The sequence below is a fragment of the Sturnira hondurensis genome, unplaced genomic scaffold (genome assembly GCF_014824575.4).
Source record: "Sturnira hondurensis isolate 20B ecotype Veracruz unplaced genomic scaffold, ASM1482457v3 Scaffold0004271, whole genome shotgun sequence".
Lineage (NCBI taxonomy): Eukaryota > Metazoa > Chordata > Mammalia > Chiroptera > Phyllostomidae > Sturnira > Sturnira hondurensis.
The window spans coordinates 5,209,478-5,223,150 of record NW_028076902.1 but is presented as its reverse complement, the minus strand read 5'-3'; the positions used below and the strand labels follow the sequence as shown (position 1 = coordinate 5,223,150).

The 13,673-nt window shown below is 35.9% G+C and overlaps 1 non-coding gene across 1 annotated transcript; it reads right to left on the bottom strand.

Moving 5' to 3' along the window:
- Nucleotides 1-6,961: 6,961 nt before the first annotated feature.
- On the bottom strand, nt 6,962-7,068 carry LOC118986493 (U6 spliceosomal RNA). The gene has a single exon (XR_005066389.1). It is a non-coding gene; the product is annotated as a U6 spliceosomal RNA (small nuclear RNA).
- Between the last annotated feature and the right edge of the window lie 6,605 nt (nt 7,069-13,673).

Here is a 13,673-nt window from a genome sequence, read left to right as displayed (position 1 = left end):
CCTTCTCATATGGGGACTGAACCTACAACACAGGCATATGCCCAGACCAGGAATTGAACCAGCGAAACTTTACTCTGCATGGCGGTGCCCAACCAACTGAGCCAATTAGGCTCAGCTGGGCCTAATTAGGACCTCAGGTATTTCTGAGACACACTTTGATACAGTACCCCAGGTAAATCTTTTTTGAAATAATAAAAATGTCAATCTTAATTAAACTAACAGGAGCCAATGGTGATCTCATCATAAATTTTAGATTTAATGACATCTTAAAACACAGCTCAGAAAAAAATAATCAGTGTTAACCCAATGGTTCTGCAGTATAAGCAGCAAAGAGCCATGTCTAAGTTCACCCCTGTGCTCCTATACAAAATCATATAGTTCCTTCCTGGTAGAGCTACACTTTGAAAAGATGATAAGCTCTATCATTGCCAATAGGTAGCTCTAGGGAAGCTCTAATTCCAGAGTGTACACTAGACTGCATGGGGAGATAAGAGCAACTGATTGAGGAGATAAGAGCAATTGATTGAGGACACAATGTTAAAAATGCCTATCAGCACTATGGAGGGTTTCTAATAGGTCCAAGCTATACTGAATTCAGATGAGAGCCTTTAGGAAGAACCACCCACCTTCAAGACCTCAAGACTTTGACAAGCAACCCAAAAGACCATGGGATTTTGAGCTCTTTTAATTTCTATTTCTTCCATGGTAAGAGGGTGGAAAAGATCAGAAGCAAAGGAATAACAAAAATATGTAAAAGGAGGGAAGGAAAACTAAAGGGAAAGCCCACATTATTTTCAGCACTAAATTATATACAAATTAATATAATTTATTCATTTTATACTGTTCCTTTACTTAATCCTCACATCACTCCTATGGGGGTATTGGTATAATCTTCATGTCATACTGAGAAAATTGAAAGTCAAAGAGGTTTTTTAAAAACTTGCTTAGTGTCAAATAGTTCATAAGCATCAACATCGGGTCTGTGAAATTTAACCATACATCATCAACCTTTCCCATCTGCCCTATTTGCTCTATATGGACCAAGGAATCATTTGATTTTTGCCCCCACAAATTTTACTGTTTAAGTAGAATAATAATTATGTTCTGAGATTAATGTTCTAGAGAAGCTGCATTGTCAGCAGATGAGTTTCAGAAATGCAATACTTTATATTCTTTTGAATTAGTGTTTTGGGTTTCTTTGGATAAATTCCCAGCAGTAGAATCACGGAGTTATATGACAGTTCCATTTTTAATTTTTTGATGTAACTCCATATTGCTTTCCACAGTGGCTGCATCAATCTGCATTCCTACCAACAGCACAATAGGTTCCCCTGTCTCCACATCCTCACCAACACTTGTTGTTTTTTTATTTATTAATGATAGCCATTCTGAAAGGTATGGCGTGATACCTCACTGTGGTTTTAATTTGCATTTCTCTGATATTGGTGACATTGAGTATCTTTCCCTATGTCTTTTGGCCTTCTGTATGTCCTGTTTGGAGAAGTGTCTGTTCAGGACCTTTGTTCATTTTTAATTGAATTATTTGGGATTTTGGGGGTGTTCAGTTTTGTAAGTTCTTTATAAATTTTGGATATTAATCCCTTATCAGATGTATCAGCAAATATGTTCTTCATTTCAGTGGGTTGTCTTTTCATTTTGCTGATAGTTTTCTTTTCCATGTAAAAGACTTTTAGTTCAATGTAGTACCATTTGTTTTTCTTTTGTGTCCCTTGCCTGAAAAGATATATCAGAAAAAATATTGATCCAAGCATTATCTGAGATTTTACCACCTATGTTTTCTTCTTAGGATTTCTATTGTTTCAGGTCTAACATTAACTCCTTAATCCATTTTGAATTTATTCTTCTGTTTGATGTAGCAACCCAATTAAAAAATGGGCAGAGGACCTGAACAGACATTTATCCAAGGAGGACATACAAAGGGCTCAGAGGCATATGAAAGGATTCTCAGCATCATTAGTCATCAGAGAGATTCAAATTAAAACCACAGTGAGATACCACTTCACACCATTCTCACATAATGAGAATGGCCATCATAAAAAAAATCAACAAACAATAAGTACTAGAGAGGATGTGGAAAACAGGGAACCCTAGTGCATTGTTGGTGAGGATGCAGTCTGGTGCAGCCACTATGAAAAACAGTGTGGAGGCTCCTAAGAAAACTAAAAATGGATCTGCCTTTTGACTCAGCAATTCCACTACTGGGATTATACCCTAAGAGCCCTGAAATACCAGTCCAAAAGAACCTATGCACCCCAATGTTCATAGCAGCACAATTTACAATAGCCAAGGGCTGGAAGCAACCTAAGTGCCCATCGGTAAATGAATGTATAAAAAAACTGGTACATTTACACAATGGAATGTTACATAGCAAAAAACAAAAAACTAGCTACTTCCCTTTGTGACAACATGGATGGATCAGGAGAGCATTATGCTAAGTGAAATAAGCCAGGTGGTGAAAAACAAATACCACATGATCTCACCTTTAACAGGAATCTAGTCAACAAAACAAACAAGCAAGCAAAATATAACCAGAAACATTGAAATTAAGAACAAACTGACAGTAACCAGAGGGGAGATGGGAGGGGATAATGTGGAAGAAAGAGGGAAGAGTTGTCAGGAAATATATAAAGAACACATGGACAAAACCAAAGGTGGTTAGGATCAAGGGTGAGAAGTGGGAGGGGCTAGGGTGGGAGGAAGTGTGGACGTAAATATGGAGACAACCGTACTTGAACAATAAAAAAAGAATTTAAGCTACACTATTAACTCTGACTCAGGAACATTAGTCTAAGAAATGGGAAACAGAATATGCTTTATATATTAATATATCTCAACTACACAAGAAGAAAACATATTAAGTGCAATACGCACCATAGTTATCTAGTTCATTTCCTAAGCCTTAACACACTTTGAAATATAATCACCTCAAAATAATGCTGGTGTTATAATTTTCATGATTAATTTCTTAAAATACATATTACATGAATCATCTATTCCAAAAAAAGAAGGTGATCTAATTTCATTGTTGCATATTCCTGTCCAATATTCCCAAGATAGTTTATTGAATAAACTATCAGTTTAGCCCATTGTATGTGCTTGCTACCTCTGTCAAATATGAACGGGCTATAAATGGGTGGGTTTTTCTGGGCTTTCTTTTATTTATTTATTTATTTATTTTAATTGTTCAAGTACAGTATTCTTTCTTTTACTCCCATCACAGCCCACTCCAACCCCCAGTGCTCCCCACCTCCCTCCAATTTCCACCTCCCTTAGTTTTCGTCCATGTGTCCTTTATACTTGTTCCTGTGAATCCTTCCCCTTTTTCCCTGAAATTCCCTCCCCTCTCCCCTCTAGACACTGTCAACCTGTTCTCTATTTTAGTGTCTTTGGTTATATTTTGCTTGTTTGTTTGTTTTGTTGTTTAGGCCCCTGTTAAAGGTGAGATCATATAGCATTTCTCTTTCTCTGCCTGGCTTATTTCACTCAGCATAATGCTTTCCAGTTCTATCCGTGCTGTTGCAAAGGGTAGGAGCTCCTTCTTTTTTTCTGCTGCAAAGAATTCCATTGTGTAAATTTACTATCACTTTTTCATCCATTCATTTATTGATGGGCACCTAGGTTGCTTCCAACCCTTGGCCATTGTAAATTGTGCTGCTACGAACATTGAGGTGCATAGGTTCTTTTGGATTGGTGTTTCAGGGTTCTTAGGATATAATCCCAGCAGTGGAATTGCTGGGTCAAAAGGCATATTCTTTTTTAGTTTTCTTAGAAAATTCCATACTGTTTTCCATAGTGGTTGTACCAGTCTGCAATCACACTAACAGTGAACTAGAGTCCCCTTTTGCCCACAACCTCTCCAACACTTGTTTGTTGCTTTGTTTGTGATAGCCATTCTCACTGGTGTAAAGTGGTATCTCATTGTGGTTTTCATTTGCATCTCTCTGATAGCTAACAATATTGAGCATCTTTTTAGGTGACTCTGGATCCTCTGTATGTTCTCCTTGGTGAAGTATCTATTGAAGTCCTTTGCCCATATTTTAATTGGGTTGCTTGTCTTCCTGGAGTGGAGTCATGTAAGTTCTTTGTATATTTTGGAGATTAAAACCTTGTCTGAGATATCATTGGCAAGTATGTTTTCCCATATAGTTGGTTCTCTTTTATTTTAATACTGTTTTCTTTAGCCATGCAGAAGCTTTTAACTTTAATGAGATCCCATTTGTTTATTCTTCCTTTTATGCTCCTTGCTCTAGGGGACATATCAGTAAAAATGTTGCTGTGTAAAACATCAGGAATTTTCCTGCCTATGTTAGCCTCTAGGACTTTAATTGTATCACAGCTTATGTTTAAATCTTTTATCCACCTTGAATTTATTTTTATGTATAGTGTAAGTTGGTGCTCGAATTTCATTTTTTTGCACGTAGCTGTCCAGTTCTCCCAACACCATTTGTTGAAGAAGCTACTTTTAGTCCATTTTATGTTGCTGCCCCTTTGTCAAATATTAATTGACCATAGAGACTTCAGTTTATTTCTAGGCTCTCTGTTCTATTCCATTGGTCCATATGCCTGTTTTTATGCCAGTACCAGGCTGTTTTGATTACAGTGGGCTTGTAACACAGTTTGGTATCAGGTATTGTGATCCCTCTGACTTTGCTCTTCTTTCTTAAAATTGCAGCTGCTATTTGGGGTCATTTCTGGTTCTATATAAATTTTTGAAGTGTTTGTTCTATGTCTGTGAAATATGCCATTGGTACTTTAATAGGTATTGCATTGAATCTGTAAATTGCTTTGGGTAGTATGGACATTTTGATGATGTTAATTCTTCCAGCTCATGAACACGGTATATGTTTCCATTTGTTTGTGTTTTCCTTGACTTCTTTCTTCAGTGTTGTGTAGTTTTCAGCATACAGGTCTTTTACTTCCTTGGTTAGGTTTATTCCTAGGTATTTTATTTTTCTTTTTGCTATATTTAATGGGATTTTTTCCTTGATTTCTGCTTCTGCTGTTTCATTGTTGGTATACAAAAATGTCTTTGATTTCTGGATACTGACACTGTATCCCGCTGTTTTGCCAAATTCATTTTTAGGTTGAGCACCTTTTGGGTAGAGTCTGTAGGATTTTCCATGTACACTATCATGTCATCTGTTAACAGTAACAGTTTTGTTTCCTCCTTTCTAATTTGAATGCCTTTTATTTCCTTTTCTTGTATTGTCACTGTGGCTAAAATTTCCAATACTATACTGAATAGAAGTGGTGAAAGTGGACAACCTTGTCTTGCTCCTGATCTTAGTGGAAAAGCTTTTAGTTTTTGCCCATTGAGTATGATGTTGGCTGTAGGTCTTTGATACATGGCCTTTATTATGTTGAGGAATGCTCCTTCTATTTCCCCTTTGCTGAGTGTTTTTATCATAAATGGGTGCTATACTTTATCAAATGATTTTTCCACATCTATTGATATGATCATGTGATTTTTTCTTTGCTTTTGTTTATGTGATGTATTACATTTACTGATTTGCAGATATTGAACCATCCTTGCATCCCTGGGATGAATCCCACTTGGTCATGGTGTATGATCTTTTTGATGTATTGTTGGATGCGGTTTGCCAATATTTTGTTGAGGATTTTAGCGTCTATGCTCATCAGTGATATTGGCCTGAAGTTTTCTTTCTTTTTTTTAAAATTAATTAATTTATTTATTTATCTTTAGAGGGGAAGGAGAGAGGGAGAGAAACATCAATGAATGGTTGCCTTTTGTGCGTCCCCTGCCGGGAGTTGGCCTGCAGGGAACCCGGCTGCAACCCAGGCATGTGCCCTGACTGGGAATCGAACCACGATCCTCTGGTTCACAGGCCCGCGCTCAATCCACTGAGCTACACCAGCCAGGGCTCTGAAGTTTTCTTTCTTTGTTGTGTCTTTATCTGGTTTTGGAATTAGAATGATGTTGGCTTCATAAAAAGTTTTGGAGTCTTTCATCATTTTGGATTTTTTACAATAGTATGTGAAGAATAGGGGTTAGCTCTTCCTTAAAAGCTTTGTAGAATTCTCCTGTGAAACCATCTGGTCCAGGGTTTTCGTGTGTTGGGAGTTTTTTGATTAGTGCTTCAGTTTCATCTGCTGTTATTTGTCTGTTCAGTCTTTCTGCTTCTTCTACAGTAAGTGTTGGAAGATTGTATTTTTCTAATAATTTGTCCCTTTCACCTAAGCTTTCAAATTTCTTGGCATACAGTTCTTCATAGTAACTTCTTAGAAGTTACTTCTTGTATTTCTGTGGTGTCAGTTGTAATCTCTCCTCTTTCATTTCTGTTTGTGTTTATTTGGGTCTTCTCTCTCTCTCTTTTTTTTTTTTTTTGATGAGCCTGCTTAAAGGCTTGTCTATTTTATTTATCTTTTCAAAGAACCAGCTCCTGGATTCATTGATCCTTAGAATTATGTTTTTAGTCTCTGTCATTTAATTCTGCTCTGATCTTAGTTATTTTCCTCCTTCTACTTGCTCTGGGCTGTCTTTGTTGTTGTTCCTCAAGTTCTTGCAGGTGTAGGTTCTTGTAGGTTGTTTATTTGAAATGTTTCTATCTTTTTTAGGTAGGTCTGTATTGCTATGAACTTCCCTCTCAGGACTACCTTCACTGTGTTCCATAAGTTTTGGGTTGCCGTGAGTTTATTTTCATTTGTTTCCAGAAACTTTCTGATTTCTTCCCTAATTTTATTCTTGACCCATTCATTGTTTAATAGCATGTTATTCAATCTCCATTATTTTGAGTGTTTGGGGTTTTTTCCCCTTGGGGTTGGTTTGTAGTTTCAGTCCCTTGTGGTTGGAGAAAATACTTGGTATAATTTCAATTTTCTTAAATTTTTGAGGCTTGTTTTGTGTCCTATCATGTGGTCTATCTTTAAAAATGTTCCATGTACATTTGAAAAGAATGTGTATTTAGCTTCTTTGGGATGAAAAAATACAGAGCACTTCAGAAATGTGCGTGTCATCCTTGCACAGGAGCCATGCTAATCTTCTCTGTTTCACTCCAATTTTAGTATGTGTGCTGCTGAAGTGAGCACTATTTCTGGGCTTTCTAGCCTCTTCTATTTATCTATGTGTCTGTTTTTATTCCAGTACCATATTGTTTTGATTACTATGTCCTTATTAGGTAGCATGACTCCTCCAACTTTGTTCTTCTTTCTCAAGATCATTGTTGCTATTTGGGTCTTTTGTGATTCCATATAAATTTTTGGAATATTGTTCTAGTTCTGTTAAATGTGTCATTGGTATCTTGATGTTCATTGCAGTGTTGTTTACAATTGTCCAGATTTGGAACCAGCCCAAGTGTCCATCAGTGGATGAAACAACTGTGGGATATTTACACAATGGAGTGCTACTCCATTAAAAGAAGTGCTACTTCCTTTTAATGGCTACTCAGAACATTATGCTAAATGAAATAAGCCGGTCACAGAATGAGAAATACCATATAATTTTACTCATGTGGAATCTAATGAACAAACTGAACTAACAAGGAAAATGGGAACAGGCTGATAGAGAGCAGGATGACAGCAAAGGGGGTTAGGGGTAGGGCAATCAAGTGAAAACAAAAAAGCACTCGTGGACATGGATAGCAGTGTGGTGGTTGCTGGGGGTAGGGTTGGGTGGAGGTGGAAGATGGTATAAGGTGGACAAATGGTAATGGGAAAAATACAATAAAAATAAATTTTAAAATAATGTAGTCCCCACCAGAGTGGTTGTGGTCTGGAATGTTCTAAATACAGTGATCCCTCACCTATCCCAGGAGTTACATTCCAGAGACCCCTGCAATGGGTGAAAATCCATGCAGTACTGGTGTCATATTTATTATTTATATATATTTTAAGGCTTTATAAACCCTTCCCAAACTCCTATAAACCTTTGCCACTCTCTTATTAACCTTTCCCACACTCTCATAAACACTTCATATACTCTTAAGCACTTTCTATACTCTTAAACATGCATAATTTTAACCACATATAAAATTCTACATGGGTACTCACCTGTGAAGTAGATAGTATTGAGGGTAACCTGTGATACAGTGAAGCCGCTATAAGTGAGTTATGATATATTGAGGGACAACTGTACCTAAACTTAATTTTCCATCTTCATTGTTTAGTGATGTCTCTCTAACATTCTCTGCCAGATCTTTTAGCTCAAATCTCCAGATCTTAGCCTCACTGGTGATATATTAAATGGCTCTCCTAAAAAATGTCATTTCCTACACCAAGATGTTTATCACTTTTTAAAATTTTGTTTTAATCATTATCTATTTCCTTTTTAAGCTTCTAGTATCACCTTCTCATGCTCTATGTTAATATAATTTATTCACTTACACTGCAGGCAGCATCCAGAAGCTAAACAACAAAGGAAAAGAAAAAATGGCAAAGTATGAGAGGAGAAAGGGAGGAAGAAAGGAGAAAAGAGCTAAAGAGAAGAAAGAAACAGAAATGAAGAAATCTGGAGAAAGAGACAAAGGAGAAAAAAAGCAACAGGGAGAGAGGGAGGAAAGCAGGAGGCGGGGAGAGAGAAAGTAAGGAGAAAAACAAGAAAGAAAATTAGGGATAAAAAGAAGGAAGGGGTGCAAGGGAAAGGGAACTCAAATCTCCCGAATGTATTACATTACTTTCCCTCCTACAAATAAATCTATTTTTTCATTGTAAAATTTTTAGAAATTGAATTTTAAATATCTGGCCCATACTATATATAAAGAGAAACTTCACCAAAATCATAAAATTAGTGGTAGATTCAATATCATCTTCTCATTTACACCATTGTGTTTTTTCCCTATTATAGGTATATTATAAGCTGTATTCTCAAAAAAAAAAATGACATCCAGGTCATATGTATATATGTATCTAAGGTTTGACTTCAGGTGATTTGTTTAACTACTTAAGCATTACAAAATATATTACTTAACAAAGTTGCTTAAGAAATTATATTGTTTTATTCAATAATATCAGATGAATTTCTGATGATAACCTCAAAAATAATAAATATTTCCAGTTTAATCATCAAGACTACGTTTTGGTGGAAGTAAAACTTTTATCCCTGGATTTCTGAATGAACTTACAGGCATAGAAAACCATTTTCTTAAGACTCATAGCTGTGGAAGGGATAAAATGCAGACAATGTAATTAAACAACAATAAACTAATTAAAAAAAAAACACCTTTAAAAAACTTTCCTAAAAAAAAGACTTACGGTTGTTTAATAGGACTACTCTAGAACACCCTCAGGATTCCTTTTGTTTTTCTAAATTCTAAAATGCAATAGAAAATAAGAAATATAGTGTTTATATCTTTAAAGCAAGCGAAGGGACAGTGTAATACATTTATTTTTTGCTTTTTAGATATAATATTTGTATAAACAATTTATAGAACTAAAATGGAAAGAAAATCAGATTATTGTCAAATGCATAGCCTTAAAATGAAAAGTTAATGACAATTGTAAAGGTGTTCCCCTGTTTTATGCTTAATTTATCATTAAGTTAAACCTCAAACAGAAGCTTTAGAACAACACACACACATGCACACACACACACACACACATGACATAAACTACTGCATTCCATTGTCATCGAAAATGCAAAGCTTAGCTGTCCTGAGGGCGAGTAAAATGAGCTTCTCAGCTACTCATCTAGGTTTCAGGATGGCATCTTGACAAGTAGATAATCTTTAGTACACAAAACAACTTCACAAGTAAAAACCAGTTCAAAGACAACCTTTGCAGAAAGTCAGTTCTTATTTTGACAGAGCATTATTTTAGCACTGGATTAGAATCTAAATTCACGAAAGATGTTCCAGTAAAATGTTTTTGCTTTTTTATGAAATTTTTTTCTTCAGGTGTTCTAATTAAATTAATTGCATATCAAAAATAGTTGTCATGATGTTGAAGTGTTATTGTTTGTCCTTCTTGCAATATTAAACAACATGTACATATTTTAGAGGGTTAAGTATATTCTACCTGCAAAAACGTAATAAGGAATGTGTGAATATTGCTTGAACATAAAAGCTTATAAAAATAAGCTATTGTGCCCATCTTTAACTATTTTAGTAAAATATTTAAATAGCTCCAACTGAAGTCATAGTAACACATCAAAGATCGTATGCTTCATAATGACTATAGCTTTGTTGGACTATTAAAGCAATGGACTACCTTTCATCACACTGAATTTGGTTTTTGTTCAATTTTCTTCCTGCTCAATATGTCTCTATATTCTGTTTGAAATACAGATCTATTTTGTCACTTCTGAATTATTTTATAGCTTTCTGAATTTACCTAAAATATTGCTCACTTCAAAACTGAAATACTTTTATAATTCAAGATATTTGATTCATGTGTATACGATTGTTGGATTTTCTAATGTGTCATCATTATACATCATAAACAGACTAATGTTAACTCCAGGTGACCAATTTTTTTGTTTACTGCATCAAGTAACAAAATTAACTATAACTATAAGAAGTAGTTAGGAGATACACAAAACAAAAGAATTAAAATATGACATCAAAAATATAAAGTGTGGGGGAGCAAAAATGTAGTGATTTTACAATGCATTCAGCCATAAAACCTATCACATTAAGAGAATTATTATTACTATTATTGATCAAGGATTTTGAACCAATGTGCTGTAAGAATTTTTAAAACATGCAATACATGACTATTTAGTCAAGGGCACTGATTTCTTTCCCCTTAGATTATAAACTAAAAAAATGACAACGGCCAACAAAAATATTGCTATCTAGTGTGAATAAATCAAAATTATATCTATTTTTTGTCATATCACAAAAAATATAATATGATTTTGGTCGCCACAGAACTTTAGTAATTAGTTTATGTGTACCTTGACATGAAAAAGATTAAAAATTGTTGATCTAGAGTGTATATATGTACATATATATAACTCATGATAATAACTTAAGACTACACATACACACACACATATAAGTTAATAAACCTTTAGTCAAACTCATCGGAGAAAAAAAGACAGGGCCCAAATAAATAAAATCAGAAATAAAAAAAAGTCATACCTGGCACCACAGAAATACAAAGGACAATAAAAGAATACTGTAAATATGTATATGCCAACAAATTGGACAACATAGAAGAAATGTATAAATTTCTAGAAACATACAACTTTTCAAAACTGAACAGATAATCTGAGCAAACCAATTACTAATAATGAAATTGAATCAGTAATCAAAAAAATTGCTATAAACAAAAGTCCAAGGCCAAACAACTTCACAGGGAATCTTATCAAAATTTTAATAAGAATTAATACTCTTTCTTCTAAAATGATTTGAAAAATTGAAGAGGAAGCAACATTTTCAAAGTCATTCTACAAGGCCAGCATTACCCTGATACCAAAACCAGATTTAAAAAAAAACAACAAAATTACAGCCAACATTCCTGAAAAACATAGATGTAAAAATTCTCAATGAAATATTAGCAAAACAAATTTAACAATACACTGGAGAATCATACATCATAATCAAATGGGTTTATTCCAGGGATACAAGGATGGTCAATATACATAAATATCAACATGATGTACTACATTAATAAAACCAAGAATAAAAATCATGACCTTTTCAATAGATGCAGAAAATTATTTAAAAACTAAATATACATTTATGATAAAAACTCTCACCAAGGTGGGTATAGAGGGAACAAACCTCAGCATAATAAAGGCTAAAAATTATAAACACACAGCTAACATTATACTCAATGGTGAAAAGCTGAGAATTTTTCCTTTAAGATAAGAACAAGACTACAATATCCTGGTCACCACTCATAATTGACACAGTACTGGAAGTCCTGGGCACAGCAATTGACAAAAAGGAAAAGAAAGAAAACACTTCTGGCCAAGATGGAAGTGTAGGTAGACACACTGTGCCTCCTTGGACAACCAAAAGAAGGACAACAACAACTTAGAAACAAAAATAACCAGAACCAACAGAAAATTGAACTGTATGGAAGTCCGGCAAGCACGGAGTTAAAGTAGACATTTTCATCCAGACTGGTAGGAGGGGCGGAGTCAGGTGGCAGGTCAGAGAGGGATCAGAGAGGGGTAGCAGCAAAGCAGCAGCTAGGGGACCCAGGCACACAGGCAGCAACTGGCAGACCCAGCCAGGCATCAGGGTGTGGAGGGGCGTAGAGTGCAAGGCACCTGGCGGACTGGGCAGTCCCATGTTTGCATGCAGATAAACCAGGCAAAACTGGGGAGTGAGACAGATGGCCCAACCTAGGGTCCCAACACCAGGAAATAAAGCCTCAAAACACCAACTGAAAACACCTGTGGGGGCTGAGGTGCCAGGAGAAACTCCCAGCCTCATAGGAGAGTTCATTAGAGAGACCCACAGGGTCCTAGAATGTACGCAAACCCACCCACCTGGGAATCAGCACTAGAAGGGCTCAGTTTGCTTGGGAGTAGTGGCGGAAGTGACTGAAATTCGGCAGAGTGGAGCAAGCACCACTGTTCTCTCTCAAATACCTGCTCCACGTATAGCATAACAACCCAGCGATTGGGTTGCCCTGCCCTGGTGAATACCTAAGGCTCCACTGCTCACTACATAACAGGTGTGCCCAGACCCCCCGCCCCAAAATTGCCCATATGAAAGAACAGATCAGAGCTCCAGAACAAATACAACTAAGTGATGAAGAAATAGCCAACCTATTAGATGCACAGTCTAAAACACTGGTGATCAGGATGCTCACAGAATTTGTTGAATTTGGTTGCAAATTAGATGAAAAAATGAAGACTATGCTAAGTGAAATGAAGAAATATGTACAGGGAATCAATAGTGATGGGAAGGAAAATCAGATCAACGGTGTGGACCAGAAGGAAGAAAGAAACATCCAATCAGAAAAGAATAAAGAAACAAGAATTCAAAAAATAAGAAGAGGCTTAGGAACCTTCAGGACATCTTTAAATGTTCCAACATCTGAATTATAGGGATGCCAGCAGAAGAAGAAGAAGAAGAGCAACAAGTGGAAAACTTATTTGAACAAATAATAAAGGAGAACTTCCCCAATCTGGCAAAGGAAATAGACTTCCAGGAAGTCCAGGAAGCTCAGAGAGTCCCAAAGAAGTTGGACCCAAGGAGAAACACACCAAGGCACATCATAATTACATTAGCCAAGATTAAAATGAAGGAGAGAATCCTAGAAGCAGCAAGAGATAAGGAGACAGTCACCTACAAAGGAGTTCCCATCAGACTGTCAGCAGATTTCTCAAAAGTAACCTTGCAGGCAAGAACGGGCTGGAAAGAAGTATTCCAAGTCATGAAATCCAAAGACCTACATCCAAGACTGCTCTAACCAGCAAAACTTTCATTTAGAATGGAAAGACAGATAAAGTGCTTCTCAGATAAGGTCAAGTTCAAAGAGTTCATCATCACCAAGCCCTTATAATATGAAATGTTAAAGGGTCTTATCTAAGAAAAAGAAGATAAAAAGCATGTACAGTAAAATGATAGCAAACTCACACTTATTAACAATCACACCTAAAACAAAAACAAAACAAACAAAGCAAACAACTAGGACAGGAACAGAACCACAGAAATGGAGATCACGTAGAGATTTAGCAACAGGGGATTGGGAAGACAAGAGAGCAGGGAAAGGTACAGAGAATAAATAGCATAGAT